The following is a 24564-nucleotide window of genomic DNA, read 5'->3' as shown; positions in this document are numbered from 1 at the left end:
TGCAGCGCCGCAACCAGCAAACAAAGCAGGAGAACCTCGGCATCAGGACTAACTCCGTACTCCACAAGACCCGATGTGAGACTGGCCGCGAGAACACAGGCGGAACCCCAAATCACTGTGACAGTAACCCGGGAGACTGGAGCGGGAAGCCCGCCCATGTGAAATAGCAGGAAGGAGAACCGAAGCATGGAGGTGGCGATCCCCTGGCCCAGCACGGTCACAGCTGTAAGCAGAGGCAGCAACGAGGAAACAACGGGATCAGGCCCGAAAAAAGTAAGCAGTGTAACGCGGAGGGGGAAGCCAAGGGGATTGACTGGAGAGTGGCTGCAAAAAACACGTGCAGCGCAACACGGGGCAGACAACACGCATAAGCCCACTTAAGGGAAGGGGCGGACAAAGCAGCGGACCGAACGCACGCAGGAAAAGGGGGAAGCCCGGCACCGTTAACAGACTTAGCTCCTGAACCACCCATCTGTGAGGCGACCAGCTGTGCCCCACAGAATAGCAGCCGATTGTACCGTACTGAAAGCACAGAGCAGCTAGAACAGCAAATGGGCTAAGGGAGCTCTTGGATGCTGATACACAAGTTAAGGGATTTCAATAGAGGAGACATAACTCACAAAAAAAAAAAAATGGAGAACACTGGATAATCACTGCCCCGAAAGACACAATGCGGAAGGTCTGAACTGTGGGAGCCAAGAACAAGGGGCCTTAAGTCACAAAGGAACACACCGCACTCAGCGGAGAAAGAGGACACGCAAGGGCACACCAGAACTGCGGCCCACAAACAGCTGAAGCACCAGGGGAGGCTACAGAGTCCAACTGTAACAGGGCTCAAGTTGAAAGTACCAAATCATAAAGCTAGCAACATTCGATAGAAGGCTGGAGGGAGCCTATGAAAACAGGGGTAGCCCGGACCCCCGCCACGGCAAGAGACCAGTGACACCCAAACTACAAACCCAGAATTCCTGGGCATAACTTTACAGCGTGAATAGGGGAACGTCCATCCCTAGTTATACAGTAGGATACCAAGAGGCCACGAACTGTCATCACCAGCCAACAGATGCCAGAGGCCAAATCTAAGAGTACCCCGGCGAGACTCAAAGGCACGACTAAAACATAGGAAGGACAACTGGAACGCTGCTGGAGGCAGCTCCAACAGGAAGAACCGCAAGGGGCGAATGCAATGAAAGAAAGGGCTGGGACTGATAACAGAGGAGGAAGTCGCAATGGCCCTCAACAAGGAAGATCTACAGGCTTGCCCGAGAGGGATGGAAGGTAGAATGATGAACTCCATACAAGAAATGAAAGAGGAACTGAAGTCGTCATTACAGGAAGTCAGAAAGGAGATCACGGAGTTGGGGAATAGAGAATTACTGAAGATGGCCTATCGGAGATCTCAGAGGAAATTAAACAAAACAACATATTCCTCGAGAAAGTGGCCAGGGCAACTCATAACCTGGAAATCCAGGCCAAAGACCTTGACAACAGATCCTGTAGATCTAACATCAGGGTCAAAGGCCTAGACGAGACAATAGCAGATGAGGACCTGAACAACACAATACAACACTGCTTTAGCAGTTTCCTGACCGGTACGCAACCGGAGAACATACTAATAGACAGAGTGCACATGGTAAGCCCAAGGAAAGGAGATCCAGGAGCCAGAGCCTGAGATACCTTGTAAGAACAGCAGGTGTCCACAACCTTGTGGAACACTCCCGTCCCCTGCACACCCTAATGTTGCAAAAACAACCAAATGCTCATATACTGTTTAAAATAAAATATTTTTTATATAAAGATGAACTTTTCATCAATGAATTTTCTACCCAAAACAAGGGTTTTCTTGAAAAAGAACAACAGTTCAATCATATATTTTGATACATTTGTGGCAAAATCATTAAACACAAAACAACTTTGTCATCTGTAATATACAATTCACAATTCAAATAATGGCTATTAATTCATAGTCTGAATAAACCAATCCATACACAACAATTCATAAGTCAAAAGTAGACGATGTGCACTTTTTGTCGACTTATAGTCCGACTTTCATAATGGCATGTGTTGTTTTGAATGTTATTTAAGGTGCCAGATCCTTTAGCGTGCAATGCTCTTTATGCGTTTCGGGGAGATTATAACCCCTTCTTCAGAAGATGTCTACTCGATTTTTCTTTTTCAATATGTCTATATGAAACAATAAATAAATAAAGAGTATTACCGTATTGATAATAATAATGTAAAGTAATTCCTGTCTGCCATGACTGGGTAGTTCCTTATATATAATCACCTGTTTGTGCCTTTATCTGTTCAAATTTTGAGATTCAAATGCCGTCTCAGTTTGTATATTCTTGTCAATCCTAAAAAAGGGGATAAGAGACTATAAGTCCCAATCCTAAAGGGGAGTATTTGTCTAAAAACAAACAACCAACTCTGTGGTCTAAATAATTCAAGTAGAAAGAAGGTACCAGTAATTACCTGAAACATCGGATGATCTTGGCCAAAAGAGAAGTATAGGATTTAGCCAGTTAAGTGTGTTCTGTCATCCTGTGTGTAGCCATATCGGCTCCTTCAAAAGCGTATACGCTCCTGTGGATGGAAAAAGAGTTCTCTAAAAGTAACCTTGTGCGAGGTACTTGTCATTAAAAGGTGACTGTCATAAGTATATAGATATAGCAACTGTTAATGCTGTTGCTAAAACCATTCAGTTAAGGGGGGAGGGGGTGGAAGAAAGGAAGGGGGGGGTTGATGTTCAGTCATGTGGGGACCCAATATGGTATGGTTTGGGATACGGTAAAGGAATAGCCAAAGATGGAGTGAGGAGACAATATAGACATTCATAGAAACCCAGAGGTGTAGGATATGGCGAACTGAAAAATTGTAACCCTGAATGTGCAGGGTTTAAATTCACCAACAAAGCGCCTCTCCATAGTAGAGAGATTAAAAGACCTTCAGGCATTGATAGTCTTCCTATAGGAGAAACTGCTTGCCGCAGACGAGAGAAGGATGACCCACAAAGCATTCCCTAGACAGTTCTAGGCAGCGAGCAGGAAAAAGACCAAAGGCATGGCAATATTGCTCAGCGCAAATGTGAAATTTAAAAAACAATCTTTATACAAGGACGAGGAAGGCAGATACTTGGTCATCAAAGGCATAATGGAGGACCAACTATACACACTCGCTGCAATATACGCCCCCAATAAGAAACAGGAGCTATAACTCGGGGAATTGTTGCGAAAGCTAAGGGTCTGGTGTGAGGGACAGATAGTGATCGGCGCAGACTAACTGTGTAATGGACCCTACTCTAGACAAAACTCTGCCAGCCACAGCTGCGCATGGGAGAAATAGGCAAGCACTAGGAACATTCTTCAGGGACCTGGGGGTAATAGAGACGTGGAGATTCTTCCATGGACAGGAAAGAGAATTCCCCCATTATTCAGCAGCACACCAAGGGTACTCAAGAATTGACATAATTCTGGCCTCGGCCACACTAATTCCCCAGGTGGACAAGGTACAGATAGGGGTGAAATACCTTTCCGATCACGACCCGGTCATAGTCCAAATCTAGATGACTAAGGTAACACAGAAAGCACAGAAGAACTGGAGGCTGAACAAAATGATATTGAGGGACATAGCTCTCAGGGACACATGGAAAAGGCGATAAACGATTATTTTAAAGACAACGACAATGGGGAAATGGACTGGAGAATAATTTGGGATGAATTGAAAGCGGTTTGGGGGGGAATTCATGTCACAGACCTCAAAATACATGCGGTAAAGGGGGATTATCAAAAGGAAACTTAAGACAGAGCTACAAGAAGCGGAAACGCAGCACATAGCTAGGCAAACGCAAAAATCACTGAGAGCACTCCGGAAAGTTAGAGCCCAATTGGAAGCACACATTGCAGACCGCACGGCGCAGACATTATTAAACACCAAACAGACACATTATACTCAGGAGGAGGGGGGGGCTAATATATTTTTGGCCGCTAAACTGTGAAAACAAAAATTCCAAAACTATATTGCCCAACTTAAAAACGGGAAAGGGGAATTATGCATATCAGAAGAGGAGAAACTGGAAATAATGGAGACATTTCACCAAGGCCTTTTGAAACAGGCCCACGCTCCCAGACAAATAATATGTAAAAACTTAGCCTGCCCCAGATATAAAAGGAGGACAGTGACAAATTACAAGGCCCAATAACGGCACAAAAAATAAGTGATGCTATAATATCCTTACCTTCTAATAAAACCCTGGGCCCAGATGGACTCGGGAACGGATATTATAAAACTTTCCGACACCAACTAATAGGCCAGTTGACAAAGCTCTTTAATCACATTGGAGAAACTGGAAAGGTCACTGACGACATGGAGAGATCCATTACAGTCCTAATACACAAACCATGCAAGGACCCGACAGACTGCAATAGTTATCGACCAATATCCCTGCTCAATAGTGATGCCAAACTATATGCTAAAATGCTAGCGGCAAGATTGATGAAGGTATTACCGGGGATAATACACGAGGACCAAGCGGGCTTCATTATAGGGAGACACATACAAGACAATATACAACAGGCCGTGGATATAATGGATCTATGGTCCAGAACGGGGCAAAGATTCTCTATAGCGGCATTACACACGCAACGCACATTTGAAAGCAGAGTGGGGATACCCGAGACTGGTCCTAGAGAAATTTGGATGTGGACCGGACTTCATTAGGATGGTATTAGCGAATTTCCAAATGCCAACTACAAATGTTATGGTCAACGGGAGAACATCAACCCAGATTAAAATACAAAGAGGTACTCGTCAGGGATGTCCCTTATCCCCCCTAATATTCGCCATGGCAATGGAACCCATAGCAGAAATAATAAGACAAGACGAAGGGGTGGTGGGTGTGACCTGTGGGAAAGAGATTCATAAAATTGCATTGTATGCCGACGACATCGTGCTCTTCCTTAAAAACACTAAAAGCACGCTACCTAACGTAATGGAGAGATTACAGGAGTTTGCCAAGATCTCGGGATTCACCATAAATTACACCAAATCCAAGGCGCTAAACATAACAGAAGAGACGGGCGAGAAAGATAGATTGAGGGCAATATACCCCCTGATATGGTTAAATTAGACTATAGAATACCTGGGGAATACAATTAACGAAGGAATACAAAGGGCTGTATGGGACAAATATAATACCCTTATGGAAACAACTGAAGGAATATCTACACAGGTGGGACACCCAAGAGCTCCCTTGGTTCGCTCAAATCGCAGCACTCAAAATGACACTGTTACCCCGATTGTTATACGTGGTGGGCCGAATTCCGGTGGATATACCTTCCCAAATGTTTAGGGCATTACAGAAAGAAATGAACACCTTTATCTGGCAGGGGAAAAAACCCAGAATACAAAAGCACATTCTGACAAGACCACCACTCCTGGGGGGTCTAGGAGTCCAAGATGTCGAGAGATATGTCTGGGCTGCGCAAAACTACTAGAGGTCACCAGAATAACACTGCAGGGGTGGGACCAAGCACTCAGAAGGCGGGGAATCACAACGGGATTAGGACCATTAACCCCAATGACACACAACGCAGAACAGATTTTGGGACAATTGGGCGTTGGCACAGACTAAGGGAATTCTTTCAGGGGGAAACCACCATTCTTTTCGAAGAATACAAACAAAAATTTGGCATTGGGGAAACGGGAAGTATAAATATATATGGATTAGGCACTGGATGTCACAGAAAGAGGTCAAGGAAGCGGGCACGAGATAGGAATGGAACTGACACTGCAGGAGGGCTAGACAACAAGGGCAATAGCGAGGCTGTACAGACTATTAGATAAAGCAAAGCCGGAAGATAAACTTTCATACAAAAACAACTGGGGAAAGACCTGGATACCCCTATCACAGAGAAGGAATGGGGACAGATCTGGAGGAGGGCACATAAGACATCTAGAAGTACAACCATTAAGGAAACAGCATATAAATTGTGTTACAGGTGGTATTTGATTCCCCATTGATTACATAAAATTGATGCTAAATACCTGCCTACATTTTGAAACAAGGGGGGCGTCCTACCACATATATTTTTGTATTCACATTCATTCATGCAGATATTTTGATTTTCACATTGATCTTGCCAAGGATATCACTATGTCTACTATTAACATCAAGCAGATCGAGTGACACTGTACTATATCAAGTTCTCACAGCATTTATTATTTGGCTTGTGAATTACTTTTTCAACAGTTTTTTGTCATTTTCTGTTAAACATTTTTTCTGTTTGACTACTTCTTTTTGGCATTATTCATTTGTCATAAAACAAACACAGAAATGAGTGCATCAACATATGTACAAGAAAGGGGGGTTACCATACATGTTAAAATTTCACATATTTAGGTATGTGGATGCGAGAGACTTATCGATGGTAGGAACAACCACGCAGTTAAAATCACCCTCCAGTAATATCTGCCCATCAGCAAACCCTGCCAGAATTCCTGAAAAGTTGGCCAAAAAGATGTCATGCTTATCGTTTGGAGTATAGATTGATGCCAGCGTATCTCTGTGCCCATTCAAGAGAGCAGAAATCAGTAGATACCTGCCCTCCCCATCCCTCAATGTCTTCACCATCTTGATCAGAGCACCCTTGAGGACCAGAACGGCGACTCCAAGATTCATGTGGCCACTACTTGCAAAATAGGTAATGGGGTAAAACTTGTTACTAAGCGAATCCTGCTTGTAGCATTGCCATTACCTCGCTCTCCTATTGATTTGAGATACCTAGGAAGCCTCCCTCTGGAGAACAGTAACGGTGCGTTGTAGTTTACCCAAAAAATCCCGACCTAATAAAGGTACTGGTGGCAATGGGCTTGTGTTTATAAGATTTTGGGCCAACGGACAATGCTAATGGTTCGGTTACAGAACAGATGCAATACCTACAGCAGTTTCAGACGACAGCGGAACACTTGGAAACTATTTACATTTGATTGCAGAACAATTGTACACAGTTTCTTTTAAACATGGTATACATTACCCATTTATTTCACGCTTGATGAAAGGACCTTCTTGTTCTGCTGTTATCAATGAGAGTAAAAAACCTCATTTTCCCTTACGCATTCCTAACCATGATTCTGTTGCTTGACCTGTGACTGAAAATGTTTTGTGTTAACGTTTGGTAACCAAGGTGCAGGTGGAGTAACAGCTTGAGTAGCTTGGAGTTGAAGGCGACTCGGGCACCCACATTTCAAATGCCCTCTGTTAGGGTGAATTCTCATTCAATGGCTCATTTCCCTTACCACTTGGTAAGAGTGTGAGCTTTTCCCCCACTCTTACCCATGTTTTGCCATGTGTATGTCATCTGTTTTTGTGATTGTGGGCTATGGAGTACACCACTTCAGTAGCCCCCTTCTTTTGTGTGTTACACGGCACCTTCAGTGGAGTGACACAGGGTTGTCTGTTAGCCTTCCCACCGACTCCATTTCTAGGGCTGACTACTGTCCCCCAGAAAAGGGTAAAGTTGCCATTAACTTTACTTAGTCGTTTAACCACAGATACAGTACACCCCATCTTACATGGATTATTGGAAAGGGTTACTTCTTAGCCCTTTTTATCTATACCTCCTAGAGCATTGTTTCGCTCTTTTAACATTTAGACTTGGCTGGTGGCAGTGGTATCTACCCTAACTTTTCTACCACTATTATACTATATAAAAGGTGGTATTGTTGTAGGCTATTATATTAGCCTCGAACTTAAACCTGCTTGAGCAAATACTTTTTCTTTTGGCTCCGGTCGGGTTTATTCCCCATTTCTTTTTGTTAAAGTCCTTCTTGTGTTTTACTTTGCGCGGCAAACCAGGTTTGCCTTCTTTGTTCACTGTCTTTTGGCAGGCTTCTGCCAAGAAGCCCTCCTCTGGGCGCCTGGGTGTCTAGGTGGGCTGAAGGTGAGGGAGGGGTGTAGTCACCTCCTGCACAGGGTATCCTAGGAAACCCAAGTCGCACTTTGCCATGATTGGCTGAGGTGGTTGTCTGGGCTGGACAACCCCCCTGCTGCGTGATTGACAGCCAGGCTGTCTGAATGGGGGATTTTTGCATAAAAGGCAGGACTCTTGGGCTAGAAGTCAGAGTCGCCACTGGAACTACAAGGAACCGAAGAGAAGCGGAGAAGAAGTCAGCTGCTGCAACTATCCCGTCCCGGTGAAGCCCTGCTGCAGTCCTGAGCTATCCTACCCTTCGACGACCAGAGAAGATCCAGTCCAGAGTCTTCTTCCCTGGAGCATGGTGGGGATAACCAGCTCATCTTCTATAGCCAGAGGATCCTCTTTGTGGTCAAAATCGCTGCACACTGCTGTGGTGATCCAGATAGCCATCTGAAGAGCCTCTCCTGTTTTTAAGGAGCGCACCTTTTATTCACTGTCGCTGCTGCCGGCTTCAGCCCTGTGTGGTGCAGACCCCTCCAGACGTCGTCCTTCTTGCCGAAGCTCCAGGAACCGTGGGTCTGCAGGAAACTACCAGGAACAACTGCCGTGGCACCAGCTTCTTCACGGAATAAGGTACTGTGTTCTGCTTGAGGAATTCAGGTGAATCCCTTTTTCTCCTCCTACAAGGCTTGGCCTTATCTTCCCTCCTTCTTATAACTTTTGCTTCCTCCATTGACAATATCTAAGTACTCCTGGCTACGTTGAATCGTGAACTGTCCGACTGTGTGATCCTTGACAACAGGAACCCGGTTCCACTTGACACTGGCTGCGGCCAATTGACTCTTGAATTTCTGTCTATGAGTGTCCTCTGATTCTGTCTGCCTTGACAAAAGTATTGCCTATGATTTTTGCCCCAACTCTCTCTTGGTATCTCAGGTGCTAAGTGTGTTTTGCCCTGGTAACATTTTTTCCCGCGGATACGCGTTTCTTTAGTAGGACCAAACTGTCATTACTGTCAAAAAGTGATCGCATATGTATTCCCGGTAATGTCTTTTGTTTCACAACACAGGTCCGTTAAAACATAGGGTACTTACCTTGAGTTATACCATACAGAGTGAATTGGATATTTGTGGTGTATTTTACGTGTGTTTTTTGAATTAATAGAAGTGTTGTGTTTATAACAAACGGTTTAAAAATAAATGTACCTATATTTTTTTACCTGAAACCTTGAGTCAGTGTTTGCTTGAGTCACAGTAATTGTGGTCCCTTTGTGTAATCTCTGCTACTGCTCATATACTCTTGAGATATGCCTGGCTGCTCCGCTACTGCTACAACTTTAACATAGTAGTACAGGCTTGTACCAAATGTAAAACTTGTATTATCACCTGTAGTCGTAATTGTGTGTAGTGGTCCCTAAGGGCACTGCACGGGATTCTGCCTAACACCCTTCCCGCTTGCAATAGTGGCATGCAGTATTACTTGCCACAAACCCATTCTGATTGCTTTGTGGGGCAGGGGCACCAGCACTGCAACTCTACCTCTTCACCTTGGTCAGCCGGTTCCTCTCACAGCTGCCGGTTCTTCACCTCCTAGAGTCACAAACACTGACTACTGCTGTTGTTGCTGCTGCTGCAAATTCAAAGTGTCATTAACTTTCCCTCCATCAGCCCTTTCCTTAGTTCTTGACAAGAAAGTAAGGCGATCTGCTGCAGTAAAACCAGTTCAGAAAAAGGCTTTGCTTACCGCACCACACAGTTTCAATTCTAATAGGATCTCAGAAAAGCAGCCCCCACTGCATCCTGGGCCGTTTCCACAGGCTTAACTCAACCAGAATAATGTGTAAAAGCAACATTCAATAAATCAAGATAATCTGTATGCGGCTCATCTTTCTTCTTTCTTCCAGTTATTCATTTTGGCCCAATCAGGTGGGCACACTATTGCAATTTTCTGTATCAAGGCATCTCTCAATTGTATACATTCAGCACTAGTTCCCAGGTCCTGCGCATACCAACCAATCTTGAGTCAAACATTGGTGCATGTCACCCAACATCATCGCCCTCAGAAGAGCTTTCATGCCAGCCCAAGAACGGTTATAACACTGACTGGCTGGCCTCAATTCCTCAGTAAACATTTCTGGTTGTTTGTTCCCTGATATTCGGAAATTTGAAGAAACTCCTGAAATCCAAAAGGTGCCCATGGGCATCTATCATTGCCAGGCTACCAGCAACCCAGTCCTGGGAACTGTCTCAGTGGGGCTAGCTATTGAACATTTGCTGCTATGTAAATGAACCTGCACAGGCATGAAATGGACTTACAGAAGTCAAATCACAAGATGCTTTCCCATTCAGGGCTCGAGCTTAGGGCTGATGATGCATGTATACGTTCCCTGCACTTTGAAGCTGCACTTGCTGGAGTTGTTGGGTTGCACTTATGTTGGTGGGTTGTGTGCAGCAGGGCGACCGAGTTAAGCTTGAGGCAGCCAGCAACCCAACATGTTTTCTTCCTCCCTATACCCTTCCCACTTTTTATTTTTCTCTCGTCAATTGCAGGTACAGCAATCCAGTCGGCTCATTTGGGGGAGGCGAATTTGGATCTTGCTCCGATTTCCTGTGTTTCTGTAGTTTTTCCTGCGCTTTCCCTGTGTTTCTGAAGATTGTTCATCCAATTCCTTACCTTTCCATTTGTCTTTTCCAGACTTCTTAATTGGGATGCCCCAACTCTCTCCGACCCTTCCACAAACCAATTCAAAAACACTTTCCACTCTTCTGGTTTTGTTTTCCTTCCTTTATCTTCTAAAATACTCTGTTAGTGGAAAGGTGTAATCAAGTCAGAAGCTCCATCAATTTAGAATCGACACTGACTCTCCGGTCAATAATTGATGCACATTTAGTACACAGAGCGCTGGGCTCCTTCAAATGATTCTTCCCCATTTTCTGAATAATGAGGTCCAGTACTTTTACTGTTCTAAAGAAACCCTAGTCTTTCTTTTTTTCTCTAAAATCTATCTTAAAGTATTTAGCAAGATTCGATTCATTCTACAGGCTTATGCCCACTGCAGTCTTTCTTCTCGGGCTACTCCCTCAGCTCCCTTCTCTTTCCCTAACTTCCCACAGCCCCAAATCCTATATCTGTGTTGTGTTTCATTCTTCCCCCAAATTATTTTATCTTTCCTCATTACCCTTCCTAGGTCTACCAGGCTTTAATAATGCAGGGTTTACAGCATCCCAAGAAGAAAAACCAACCTTCACGGGAAGCCTTCCTTCTCAACCCCTTACAGAGGTTTGAATTAGGCCTCTCACCTACCTCTGTGTGCACACACAAGGTTTGAAGGGAAGCGGCCTGGTGCTCCCATTACCGTCTCAGCTGGGCATGCCGAATCGGAGGCAGAACGGTACCGGATTGCATAAATCCAAATCTATCACCAAGTGATCTAATAAGCAATGGCAAGCAGCAACGGTACATTTGTATACAGCTGTACAGACATAAATAGATCAAAACTGGGATAGTATCCTCACAGGTAATACTCCAACCTTGAGTGGAATGGCTTTACAGCTGTTGGGGTGGTCAGTAAAGGTCCTAAGGAGAAAGAGGGGCTCACATTGCGTGCACCATACTGATGACTGGGGAAATGGCGAAGTTGGTGCGATAACGCAATTTTACATAGTGTAGCTAGAGGGAATGATATATGTTACCTTTAATGTTACTATTGTGTTTAAGTTGATACATTTTAAGATTGCATGCACGCAGCAAGATTCATGTCAAAACAGTCAATAACATCCAATGCAATATAAGTATGGTGTGCCACGAAGCGCCTAGAAACTGGGCAATGAAGTATTTCATAATGCGCATGTGAGAAAGGAGATTTGTATAAGGAAACCATTGTAAAGAGGACACAGTAGTTTTAAACATGCATGCACCGGCATACATACATGCATCTCAAAGGACATTTGTTTGGGGTACATGGTGGATATGCAGGGTTCAAAATTGAAGGGAGCTGGGAGCTATTTAGCTCCTGTTTGCGGCAACTGGTAAGCTTTAAGCCAATAGCTACCAGGAGCTTCTGGCTCCCCAGGCCAACTGACACCAAACACACACACCTATGCGGATTTAACTCTGTGCGTTTTACACAATCTATAAATAAGCATTAGGCATCGCTATATAATATTAAAGCATAAGGGGTCATAAATAATGGACAAAGTGAACTGTTTGCATCTTGTATGGAAGTTATATTTGTGGAACGCTATGTAAGCCGGTAAAATAGCTCAGTGGGTTGAGCGCTCGCTGCTGCGGTCTGAGTGCGATCTGCAGATCGCAGGTTCGAATCCCGGCAAGGCCAACTCAGCCTTTCATCCTTCCGAGGTCGATAAATGAGTACCAATTTCGGTTGGGTGATATTGTATGTAAAATATGTGCTCTGTAAATGTCATGACCACTGCTTCCAAGGAGTCAGGAGCAGCCCAACGCCCTTGGAAGCAGGCTCACAACATTCATTGCAGACGCCAGCAAGTCCCTTTAGAGACCTTTTGGGCCTTGTCCTGGCACCGGTGATGCCAGGCCCATCGTGGGGACTGGTCCCGGCACAAGAAGCGCCGGGCTCATAGCAAATACAGAAGTGCTTGGGTGGACCTACCTGCAGCAGACCATGCTGCTTCCTTACCGACAAGATGATGTCTTCATCCTCTTCTGGCAGGAACTACTTTTCCTCTGGGTGGGGCTGGCACCACTCCCTAGGACTGGAACTCTTCTGGAAACTGGAACTCTTTTTCTTACCTGGGCGAGGCTGTGGAAGAAGACGCCAAAGCACTCCTGTGCACTATTTAAACCACACCCGATTGGTGCAACGTGCTTCGCGTTATTCTGCATCAGCAGCAGGACGCTCACCGTGTCAGCTCCAGGGAATCTTCCATTCCGGCTCCTGTGAACGCGAAATCTCCGGATTTACCTGATGAGAATCCTATCTTCAGTCTTCAGCAGCATCTGCAAAACAACAAAAACACAGATTAGCAAAGTCAAGGTCAGCGCTTCAACTTACCCGATCCACCGGAGTGTTTAAGGTATTTGCTGCATTCTTTCTCCGCCATCGAGCCCTGCAAAGACAAAAGAACATTGGTTAGTAACGTTCTGTTTCTGAACGGCTTACCTGTGCGACGTACGCTCCAAAGTCAGCTTGCACCGCACTCCGCCACCTGCAAGGCAAAAGAGAGACATTTAGGTGCGTTTAAAGGCCTAGAACAGACTTTCTACTTACGTGCCTTCATATGCTCCATCATCTTGTTCACTCTTCGGCACAAACCTGGGCATCATCTCCGGCGCCTTCATCATTCGCCATCTGAAAGGAAAAGACATTAAGGTGCGCATTAAAGTACTGTGCAATTCATTCTACTTACGTGCCTCCACGAACTTTGGCATTCTTTCGCCATCATTTCTTCTCAGTGAACCCTGCAGAAAAGGGACGTTAAAAGAGAACATTAAGGACTTTGATATATGCAAAATACGCTTGTGCAATTAACGGTGGCATCGCTCTCTACTTACCCTCTGCAATCAAGAGGCTGATCCCAAATCCAGTGAAGTAACTGGACCCAGAGCCCCTGCACAAGACGCAGGATGGAGAGCCCGGCATTCACCTATTTAAGGTGAGCACAGTTAGCAACCGAGTACCACGGGAGGAGAGAGTGTGGGGGTAGAGACTTCATCCAACCTTCCAGCTACTAATCCCCTGATTTTTCCACTTGTAGACATCTCACCCTCCAAGTCAAGCTTTCGGTGAGAAGGGGGCCAAACCAGGGAGCCAAACGAACCCTACGCCTAACATTGAAGACGGTTTCACCGCCCAGCCAAGACCCGCGCCTCCGAGGGAACCAGGTGAGCTTTACAGTAAAGCACTTTGGATTAAGGCGCTATATAAATAACACATCATTATCATTATTAGCTACTAGTTTCCATGAGGTAGCTCCTGGTCACTGGTTAATGTTGGATACCCAGGAGCTGCTTTTAACTCCTACTTAACAAATCTTAATTTCGATCTACTCTGTGTAATTGGGAAAACTGGTTTTGCAGGGTTGGAGGCCGAGGGAATGTAATGAGCAGCTGCAATAAAATCAGATGGTGAGTTACCACATGTGCTTGTTATTTATTGTCCAGGGGGAATCCGCCCATTTGTTCATGACCCAGCAATAAACTTGGTGCAATGGCCGCCAAGGGCAGAGTTCTCTATCACTTTATGGGTTTCAAGTATTTTCTCAGGTTGTGTCCCGAGGCCATGTGTGTTGAATTGGTAGTCGTTTAGATTAAAGTGAAACAAGGACACCAGCAGTCTGGGCTGGTGAGATAGTTATCTCCAGTTCAAAGGGAACTTATTAACACTCCCCTCTCCTCATGTCGTTAAAAGTGTCCTTGCAAACCATGTGCATCATGTCCGAGGTTAGAGATTCCAGGCCATCTGGAACTTGTAACAAATTATGTTTGTATGTGAATGTGTAACTATGCAACGATGTCACAACCTACTATGGACAAATCCCAAAAAGGGGTGTGCTGTAAATAAGAGCAGATGATGGTAGTTAAGATAAATATGACCAATGAGAACGGGGGAGATTGCATTTCTTTTGAACAGCTTTTTGACCAATCCTGTATAGGGGAAGACTTGTAACAAAATACAGGGGAGTGTTTTAACTGTTGCAAATATATATATATAATGTGTCAACTTGTGTGGTTTGAGAAGACTTGAGCTAGTTTGACGCTGCATGGTCATCTAGCCCCTTCTGGCCATTTGTACAATAAACTTGCTTAACGGACAAATGTACACTTGCTTCTTAAGTAGTGGGTCTATTTTGGGTTAAGGTGATTAGAGACCCATCTACACACAACACCATTCGAGACCTGTACAAATCTGATAGGCTTACACACGATACAGACCATCACCTCTAGTGGATCTTTCCATTAGACGCATTTAGCAGTGTCTCATACTAGAGCTGTCGGAGTGTCGGAAGCGGCCAGTTCTGTGCTCTGTTACGCGAGCGCGAGCCAGCGTAGGAACGTGGTGCGGCTTGACGCTTGACGGGTCCGTTACTCTAACCGCGAAGGCTGCGAAGGCTGCGGGAGAGAACAGTTTTGAGGAAACTCACGATCCCCTGCTACGCCAGTATACAGCACGCCTATAGTAGCGACCGACAGCAGCGACCGTAGCCTACACCAGCGGCTGTAACCCTGTGATTGGGGTTTGCGGCGGGCAAACGGTGAGTAAGCGGCTGCTACACGCGGAATCGCGGCCTGGGATTACGGCGGTCCTTGAGCAGTGGCTGCAGTGGCGGCGGAGATTACACGGGTGGCCTAAGGACCTGCAGGGAAGTGGAGGGCGGCCCGGAGTTGTTAAAACCTGCCTTCCAGCATAAGCGCCCATGTGAGGGCGATCGCTGGGCACTTGGTAAGATAATACCCGGCTACTTTTTTATTTTATTTTCGTTTCTGGGCCGTTTGACTTGGCCCTTGCTGGGTCCTATTTTGAAGGACCTCATATGTACTTTGCCCTGGGTCTGTAGGCTGCAGTGACATACGTTCGACCTCTGTAGGTGACTGTAGGTCACCCTTGGATCTGGCCTTCATACTTTATATGCAATCAGCTTCCTGTGACTACCTGAATCCCATTTGGATAACTGTGATCAGTTACTTGCAACCGAGCTAATAGGCATACTTAGCCCAGGTAACTGCTAATACACTGTTCTAAACTGCGTCTCTATACACGTGACACTGAGTTTTTAGAGACTATTAAAGAAGCATTTCAAGACTTAATATGCTATCAGTTAGGAAATGCTCTGCAACGAGATATAATCTACGTAATCAGAAGAGCAGAACCCCGATAATAAAATCAAATAAAAGCAAAGGATCCAAAGAAACACCTGTGGAGAAAGGAGCAATCACTGATTTTTTCTCGCTGCCTGATACTGCTAATATTACAACACCTTCACTCCTGATGGATAAATCTATGGGGGGTTCTGGTATTAATACCTCTATGGAGGCACTGGGTGAAAGTGTAATAGATAACAATTCGCTATTGGACTTGTGTTTATCTATGCAGAGATCTATGACTCCTTATCCAGTAAGCAATTCAGCTATCCAGAATGATAGCTATCAACATCTGCCTACTCATACACAGCGGGAAACATACAACAGGCTATCAGCTTCTCCAAACCTGTACGTACATTTGGAATCTTCAGAACCTGATTGCGGTAGGGATCAAGGGGAAAGTCAGATAACCCTCTGTGACTTGCAATCTTCAGTTGCATCTCTGCAATTTGCTCTGAACATCCTTTTAAAGATGTGTGGGAGGATATTGGAAGTCACTCTTACCTTACCATCAGCAAATAATGGCAAAAGTGATTTGCCTCACCAGGAAGAGAAGATCATCCCGCCAGACGACCCGGAGATCGAAGACATCGATTCTAACACTACAACGAATAAGGATGTCTTCTACTCACGTAAACAGTGAAGACTGGTGAAAAGAGCTCTTGCGAGGAAAAAGCGCCAAATGGCAACCTTAAGACCACCGGACATAGTGGACCAGGAAGAAGAAATATCTACGCCCACCAAAGGCAGCACCCCTAAACAAGACAAGAAAAAACCTAAATGCAAGGTACCTCGAGAGAATAAAGGCACTGCTAGCAGGGAGAATAAACTGACCAGTTGGCTTATTCTTGAGAAGAGCACTATCAACAATACAGTTGAGGAGATTGTGTCTAATAAGAGTATTATTGAACCTCAAGCAGATGAGACAGATTTCGATCATTTAACATGTATTGATGAGCTGAAGGACAACCTCGCAGTTGACATTACAAATGCCATACCAACTAATCCAGCTCGAACAGATATAGAATCTGTTCCATCTGGGGAACTCCAAAACAACGACAAAGGCAACAACATACCATATCAAGGTGGAAGGATATGTATTATTAAAAACCTGTACCAAAACAGCGATCACGATTGGCTTTTTAGATCGGCGCTTTTGACTAGACTGTATTCTATACCACAGCTTAGAGTGCTGGGATCAGAAGACTTCGAATATGTGGAGCCCTTGAAAGCAAATAATTCTAATACCTCCGCATTACACTGTAAATTATTAGCCACTGCTAATTTGATTTGCAGCTATAAAGCAAGCTTACGGGAAGTGGATATTGAAGTAGATGCTGATCCAAATATAATTGATCCACAATGGCCAATACAAACACCTAGCACTAAAGTGGTTGAAATTATAGCACCGAAACTACCTAAAGGCAATGCAGTACAACTAGCGGATGTGCAAAATGTGCTTAAATGGCTTGCTGAATCATTGCCGTCGCTTTCCGTATCCCAATGAGATCAAAGTTTAATCACATGAATTGTCGGGGATTTAGCCATTTATTATCGGCAGTGGGCTCCTCTTCTCTCCTAGTGGGGAAAACATGTATTTGTTTACAAGAGACGTGGATCACCACCCAGGTACTTCTCAATGGATATTCAATTCATCAGGAATTAGCCAAAAAGGGTCCCAAGGGAAGACCGTATGGGGGCCTTATAACAGGAATCATACACCCACTAAAATCATTGAGGATCCACTCGAATCTTGACAAATATGTTTTAGCAGTTGAGATTGAACTCTCCGGTAAAGATAAAACGGAGAATATGTTAGTGATTAATCTCTACAATCCACCTGAATCCCCACATAGAGACCTCATTCGGGATGCATGCCATTCGTTACTGATTGATTGGATGGCAGATGCTGACCACAATCTATTAACAATTGTAGGTGACTTCAACTGTCATATTGTGGGTCCAATGAGTAAGACCAATAACCCTTTGCTGAAGAATGCAGGCACGATGTGGCATAAGGAGGCAAATTCGGAGGGTCTGTTGTGGTTCAATTTTTTTAATGCTTGGGATTTTGAAATCCTGAATGGCAGAACTCCTAGTGACGATCCAGGTCAATCTACTTGGAGAAATACTAGAGCCTGCAGTACTCTAGATTATATCTTTGTAAGTCCATCAATGGCTAATCTGATTGGGGATATGAAGGTTAGTGACAACGATTGGAGTGACCATTCCTCTCTATTGTTAACATTTAATTTGGTTCTTCATCATATCTGCCCTCGATCGATAGGCGATTTGAGAACAAACCACACCTCTTCAAATATTCGCTGGTCAGACAAAAATATCACAAAAGCTGTAGAAGCTATGAACAAAACGCCAAATATTGGACATGCTGCTCTTCTCAGAATGTCCAGCAACGATATTGAAAAGAGTATAACTTCCTTCTTACACAAGTATGCCGCTATGAATGTCAACATAATTGCTCCTGATGCCAAAACAACTAATACATTTGATCTTGAAATCAGAGACGCTAAAAGAATCTTAAGAGCAGATCTTAGGATGCTACAGAAAAACTCTACCACCTGCGGTAGTTATCTGATTTCCAGTAAGAAACGCAAGAACGCCTTTAGATCCTGGCTTAGACAAAAACGCTATGCATCTAAATTAGTTAAATGGCAAAAGACAATTCAAATATTATGCACAAGAAATTCCCGCTCCATATGGAGTCTATTGAGACAGGCCAGAGGCGAAACGAATAGTAGTCTTAAAAATCCAATTGACAAAGGCCACTGGGAGGAATTTTTGAGAAGTCGCAATAACCAGCTATCTGATCTGACTATGGTGCCGACAGTCTGGAACTGCCCTGCCCCTCCTTTTAAGGTGTCAATCGATTCATTGATAATCATGATCAATAAACTCAAATCATTGAGAGCGCCAGGGCCCAATGGCCTAGCGAATGTTATATTAAAAAGCAACCCTAAATATTGGGCAGAGGTTCTGAAAATACTGTTTGAAAAAACTTTGAAAAACGCCCTCATACCGGACTCCTGGCGAACTGCAATTTTGGTCCCCATTTATAAGAGGGGAAGTCGTACCGACCCCTTGAACTATCGATTATTATCTATGTTGGATTCCACTGGCAAATTATTTTCGACATATTTACTCCAAGAGCTCCATACATGGATGGACAGAGAAAAGATCTTGGACCAATTCCAATGTGGCTTTAGGAGTGGATACTCTACGGTACACAACCTTATTATAATGGATATACTCCGGAATAAGGCCAGATCTCCCGGAAGTCCTCCATTATACATATTATTCATTGATTTTAAGGCTGCCTTTGATCTAGTGCCGAGAGACTTGTGGACCAAATTAGAAAATCTATGTTGCCCAAAGGGAATATTATATTACCTCAAACAATTACACTGGGATACCACAGTCTCTCTAAAATTAGATGCAAAGGGTAACAGGACCAATAAGATCGACCAATTGCGAGGTGTCAAGCAAGGCTGTGTGACAGCACCAACATTGTACAATCTCTTTGTTCATGACATTCCAAAAGCCTTATCTGAATCCCATACCTGTCCACCTAAGATTGGCCTAGCTCACTGTGCAGTTCTAGCATATGCAGATGATATAGTTATTATGGACCATACTATCAAAGGTCTCCGAAATTCTGCAGAGGCATTATGGAGCTATGCCAATAGGAATGGCCTTACTATTAATTTAGACAAAACCCAGATGATGGTCATCAGCAATAAGAAAATTGCCAGAGTGTGTCTACAAATACAAGGGTTTGGAATCCAATACACTCCCTTTTATAGGTACTTGGGAATTGAAATAGAGCCAAAGGGTCAATATGCGATGTGTAAGCAGGTCAGAATCACGGGAGTGGCACAAATCAGTGCTCTAATATATCGTTTCTCTACTTCTTATGGTGGATATACAGTCTGGGCAGCACGACAACTGTATCTACAGGTACTAACTCCTATGATTACTTATGGATTAGGAGCTCTGCAGCTCATGGATTTGGGGTGGCTCCAGATATTAGAAGGAAAATTCTGGAAGAAATTACTTGGCCTCTCAAACTGTATACCAATGGCTATCCTAAGACTTGAACTGGGCCTGATATCTTTAAAAGCACAAGTTCTCAGGAAAAGAGCTGAACTATATTTGAAGATGTCACTAGTCACAGAAAATCCTATTCTGAATACATTACATAAGGAAATAAACAAATCGTCTTCATTTCCTCTCATGAAAAAACAAATGGAGGAATATCTGGAAAAGATTGGCTGGTCAAATAGGCATAACAGCATTCGAACTTCTACCTTATGTGCCTTATCTAAAAAATCAGAATTATACGATTGGATTGAAAACTATGCACACTTGGAAGAATTGAAACGATATAAATTTGTCCAACATATGAGTTACGTATTTAAGAAACCGGTTCCCTATCTCTCACTATGCCCCTCTCCACGATTAAGACGTTTTATTATATTATTGGGGACGGACCAACTGCCGGTATTGGCCATCAGCGGAATTATGAGTAATCTCACCAATATAGAACGATCCTGTCGATTATGTATGAATAATATGGTGATTGAAACAGGAAAACATGTATTAACTAGATGCTCGGCTATGCAAAAAACCTATGCAACTTGTTATGGGGACTTTGTCCACCATTCGGATCATATTTGCAGCGAAGATTTTTGGCTTAGAGCGCTTAATGGCTCATGAATGAAGCTCTATATTGCTGTATATAATGTATGGCTAACAATTGAAAAGTTATTAGAAATAGCTATATAGAGACATTTTATCTATTTTTATTATTGTGACTACAACTAGTCTTATGGCTGTTTGTACTAGTTAAGGTTTATACGAGCTATTGACATGTAAGTCTTATAATATGGCTTGAATGTCTATTTTATAAGTTACATTATCATTATTATTATTACTTTCAGATATGAATTAATGATATTATTTTTGTTTTATCTAAATAGAATTTTATTCTATAAAATGTTTTATTGATTTATATGTGAAAAGCTTATGTTAAGCTGTTAACACATTAATAAATAAATAAATTACATGCAATGATCTGCAGTCTAGCACCCACATGATTCCTAGGCAGCAAAACATAATTTCATGAGACGTGGAGTGTGTCACTGTTTATACCTGTGCCTCAGACAGAGGCGAACTTGCTTGCATGGCCTTATGAGGCTTTATGTGTGTGTGCCAAACAATCAGTGCTCTCCTCCAAAAAGCCCCCATGAACATAACTGCGATCACCAAGTCTTCTCTCGGTTATGGCAGTGGTTTTGCTCCATCCGTGGCTCAAGTACGTCTACAGCTTATCAGAACTAAAATACATGGTTTGTCGTTAGTCAAATTATCATTTCTCACCAAGATGCCTCAAACTCCTCTCAAACAGCGACAGGCTGATAATTCCCTCTGCCCCCACCTGCCTCCCATACTTGCAGCTGAGACATCACCATAACATCAGGTTCAGAATGATGCCGTAGCCTGCAGGAGATTCTTCCCAGGAGGGGCAGGAAAGATAAAAAGATGGAGCGTGGATTCCAGGAAGTGTCCCTCAATGCAAGGTACAACATCCTTTGCCTAAAGGTGGTGCCACTATTTTTCCTGTGATTGCCAGGAAGAGCACTGAGGAGTCTGCTATTTATTGCAGGGATAAAGAGATTTAAATGAATCCCCCTCCCATTTGCCCACACACACCCTACTGCAACATTTGCATGCAACTTAGCATCTGAGGCATGTGACTGATGCCTAATCTCACCCTTAGCAAATGTATTTTTAGTAAACAATTTCAGACTTTGCAGTATGCAATTCAGTTAGTATGAACATGTATTTGGTTTCAGTTAGCAGAGTGCATTTTCTTTCATTCTATACTACATAGAATTTAATCAATAACAAGTTACTATTTTCAGTTGCAAGAGAGGGCATTTCATTACAAGACACATGTAAGTCTTATGTCAGCTAAGGATGTCAATATTCATAACATTGTTTTCACCATCTATCATTTTTAACATAAATAATTTTATTAAGTAGTGAGCATAAACCTCTCACAATATGAAATAAACTCACTTCAAAATAAGATTGGGAATTTTCAGTCTATGATATGACTTTCACCATGCAGTATCATTTTTTGCTTCTCAGAGAAGGAAATGTGTAGATATTTAGAAGATATAAATGCTACATTATAGTGCATATATGATATGATAGTCTATTTATATAGCACCTATACACAATGTGCTTCAAAGCGCTTCAAGGCAAATGAGGGAACAAGGGAAAATACAATGATATTCCTACAGGCCATGAACAGTAAGGATGTGAAATTACCTATCGTACTCGGCCTGACGACATTTCAGATAGTGTAAGAGCTAAGGCATGGATAAGAAAGGGAGGTGGAGAGTTGCCATGAAATGGAAACAGACAGGAAACTACTGTACTAGGCCTGACAGCATTTCTGGTAGAGCCTGAGAAAAACAAAAGGTGTGGGAGAGGGGGCAGAAAGGGAGGGGAGGAACAAAACAAGTGACTATCTAGGCCTGACGATATTTCAGATAGTGCTGCGGGAGGGGGCGGGGGTACAAGCAAGGGGTCGGGGGTTGAGGCAGACAAGGTTGCTATCATACTAGGTACAGGGACAATTCTGATAGAGTAAGTGCATAGAAGAAAGTAAGGGGAGGAGATAGGAAAAAGGAGAAAGGGAGGAGGAGGAGAGAACAGAGAGTAAGCAGTCAAAAAGAGTGAAGAAGCAAGAGGGGAGAGCGAATACAATTGCAGAAGTCAGTAGTAACACATAATGTCGCAAGCCAGGATACAAGATGAAGATGGGAACAGCATGGTTCAGGGCCACCATGAGTACAAGATGCAAAGGAAGTCCAGCATGAGAGTTGAGAAAGGGTGACACACCGTGAATCAATGAAGTCCATAAAAGTCAAATCCAGCATTGGCCACAAGACGGTGATGGTGAAACCAGAATGCATCAGGACAGACTCCTGCAGAAGTAGGCGGGAGGGGGCAGGGCGAGCACGGTAGAAGAATCAAGCAAAACTGGCAACACCTGTGTGCGAGGAGGGAGGGGGGGCACAAGGGAACATCATAGGGTGACCAAAGGGGGTGGGGATGGCATGTGGGGACAGAGGGAGTAAATACATGTTGGTGCATGCTTACCTGCTGTCTGAGCAGGGGGTCGGACCCTGGGTCCACCTGTCTGAAAAAGGCCAAACAGGAATTGCCCTTTTCTCGTCTGTCCTTCACTTCAAAAGCCTGTGCAAGAGACGCTCTTGATCTAAGAGTTAAGAGCGGGAAGGAAGGGAGGGAGGGCTAAAAAGGTGGGTGGTGCTTAGGCCATTTGATCTAGATCCACTTGTACCTAGGGAAAAAGAGCGGCAACCACGAAGGCACCACCACGAAGGCACCAGGTGGGTGGGGCTTGCTAAATGGGGAAAAAGAGCGGCAACCTGGAAGGCGCCAGGAGGGCAAGGCTTACGCCAGGTGACCTAGATCCACTTGCACCTGCTTCCCATCTGCGGGTGCAATGGTTATTCTATATATTATTCTATATATTGTTTCTAGAAAAGACAAATTTGCTGTATATTCTGGATGATTTCCTAAATGGACCCTCCTACGCAATTATTTCTTTTAATTAGGTCTTTTTGTTGTTAAAGTCTTTTTGAAAGTTTGGTTACATTCATGTCGTTTGTATTCGCGCTTCTGGCATCATGAGCAGGTCATGGCGTCAGTCAAGTTAAGGTTGCTTGGTAATAGCTGTGGGGCAGTTATGGTTGCTTTATAAAGCATACCGGTCACACATTCTGGTTTTGGCATTCCTGCGTTGCAACCATATCTCTTTAAACAAGCTTTTTCACTAAATTGATTTTTATTTGGCCTACTTAACCATAACATCCCTTTATCAATTTATTTTCACTGAATGTCAATGTTTTTTTGTAATGAGATAAATACATCTACAGCATCAATCAAACGTGAACTGGCCACCTTGCCTGGTGCACAGCCTTCAGGAATGGCACATGCCCCACCAAGCCAACCAAAGTAGCCACAGGACCCGACTGGCATCCATGTCAAGTGGCCACTTTAGCCCCCGTTGGGGGGGGGCATGGGCAGTGGCTACATTTCCTGGTGTATGGCCTTGGGCCAAGCTCCAAGCCCCGCCAAGCTAAGTCACCTTAGGTTGGCGCTAGGCATGCCCCGCCTAACCACCCGAACATTTTTTTAAAAAGAATCTCAGTGGACTTCAATATGTCCTTTTTTTCCAACAATTGCGCTGAGTCCAAACGTCTGTGGACCACAATAGTGGCCTTTGAAAAAATAATGTCTATCCCCCAACTAACCTCATTGGTTGTTTTTAAGCTAACCAATTTGGTTGCACCTTAGTAGGTCCATGAACCCAGACTCTGGAAGAATATTTGTGAACATGAAGCCAAGTTAGCCAATCGGAGGATATATGTCAGCGAGCACTCACAGGAAACGCCAATTGCACCCAACTGGTAAAAGTACGCTTTTGGGACCAGATGCCCTCTCTTCGCCAAGATTTCACAAAAATCAGTGCTTTCATTCAGGCTGTTAGCAAGGCCAAAAATGTGTCTATGAAGACTGAATGGCAAAACTGATGGTTTGCACCCTCCTCCTCCTCTAACTTTGCTCCCTTAACAAATCCCGAGGAAACGTTCTCTGCTCTATCTTTTTGGATAGTTTCATGTTGCATCATTGGGGGCGTCAAAGTTACAAGACATCCAAAAAGTGTTCTTCCTACGGGGAGTCCATCTGCACC

At 43.9% G+C, this 24564-nt stretch overlaps 1 protein-coding gene across 1 annotated transcript in view; it reads right to left on the bottom strand.

The window, feature by feature from the left end:
• LOC138452676 (HAUS augmin-like complex subunit 3) overlaps positions 1-24564 on the bottom strand; it is a 471927-nt gene that overhangs the window by 95247 nt on the left and 352116 nt on the right. The gene's annotated exons all lie outside the window — the stretch shown is intronic.

The sequence above is a fragment of the Ambystoma mexicanum genome, chromosome 4p (genome assembly GCF_040938575.1).
Source record: "Ambystoma mexicanum isolate Mex_15411 chromosome 4p, UKY_AmexF1_1, whole genome shotgun sequence".
Classification (NCBI taxonomy): Eukaryota; Metazoa; Chordata; class Amphibia; order Caudata; family Ambystomatidae; genus Ambystoma; species Ambystoma mexicanum.
Note: the sequence above shows the minus strand (reverse complement) of the source record. Positions and strands in the feature narration are given on the sequence as shown.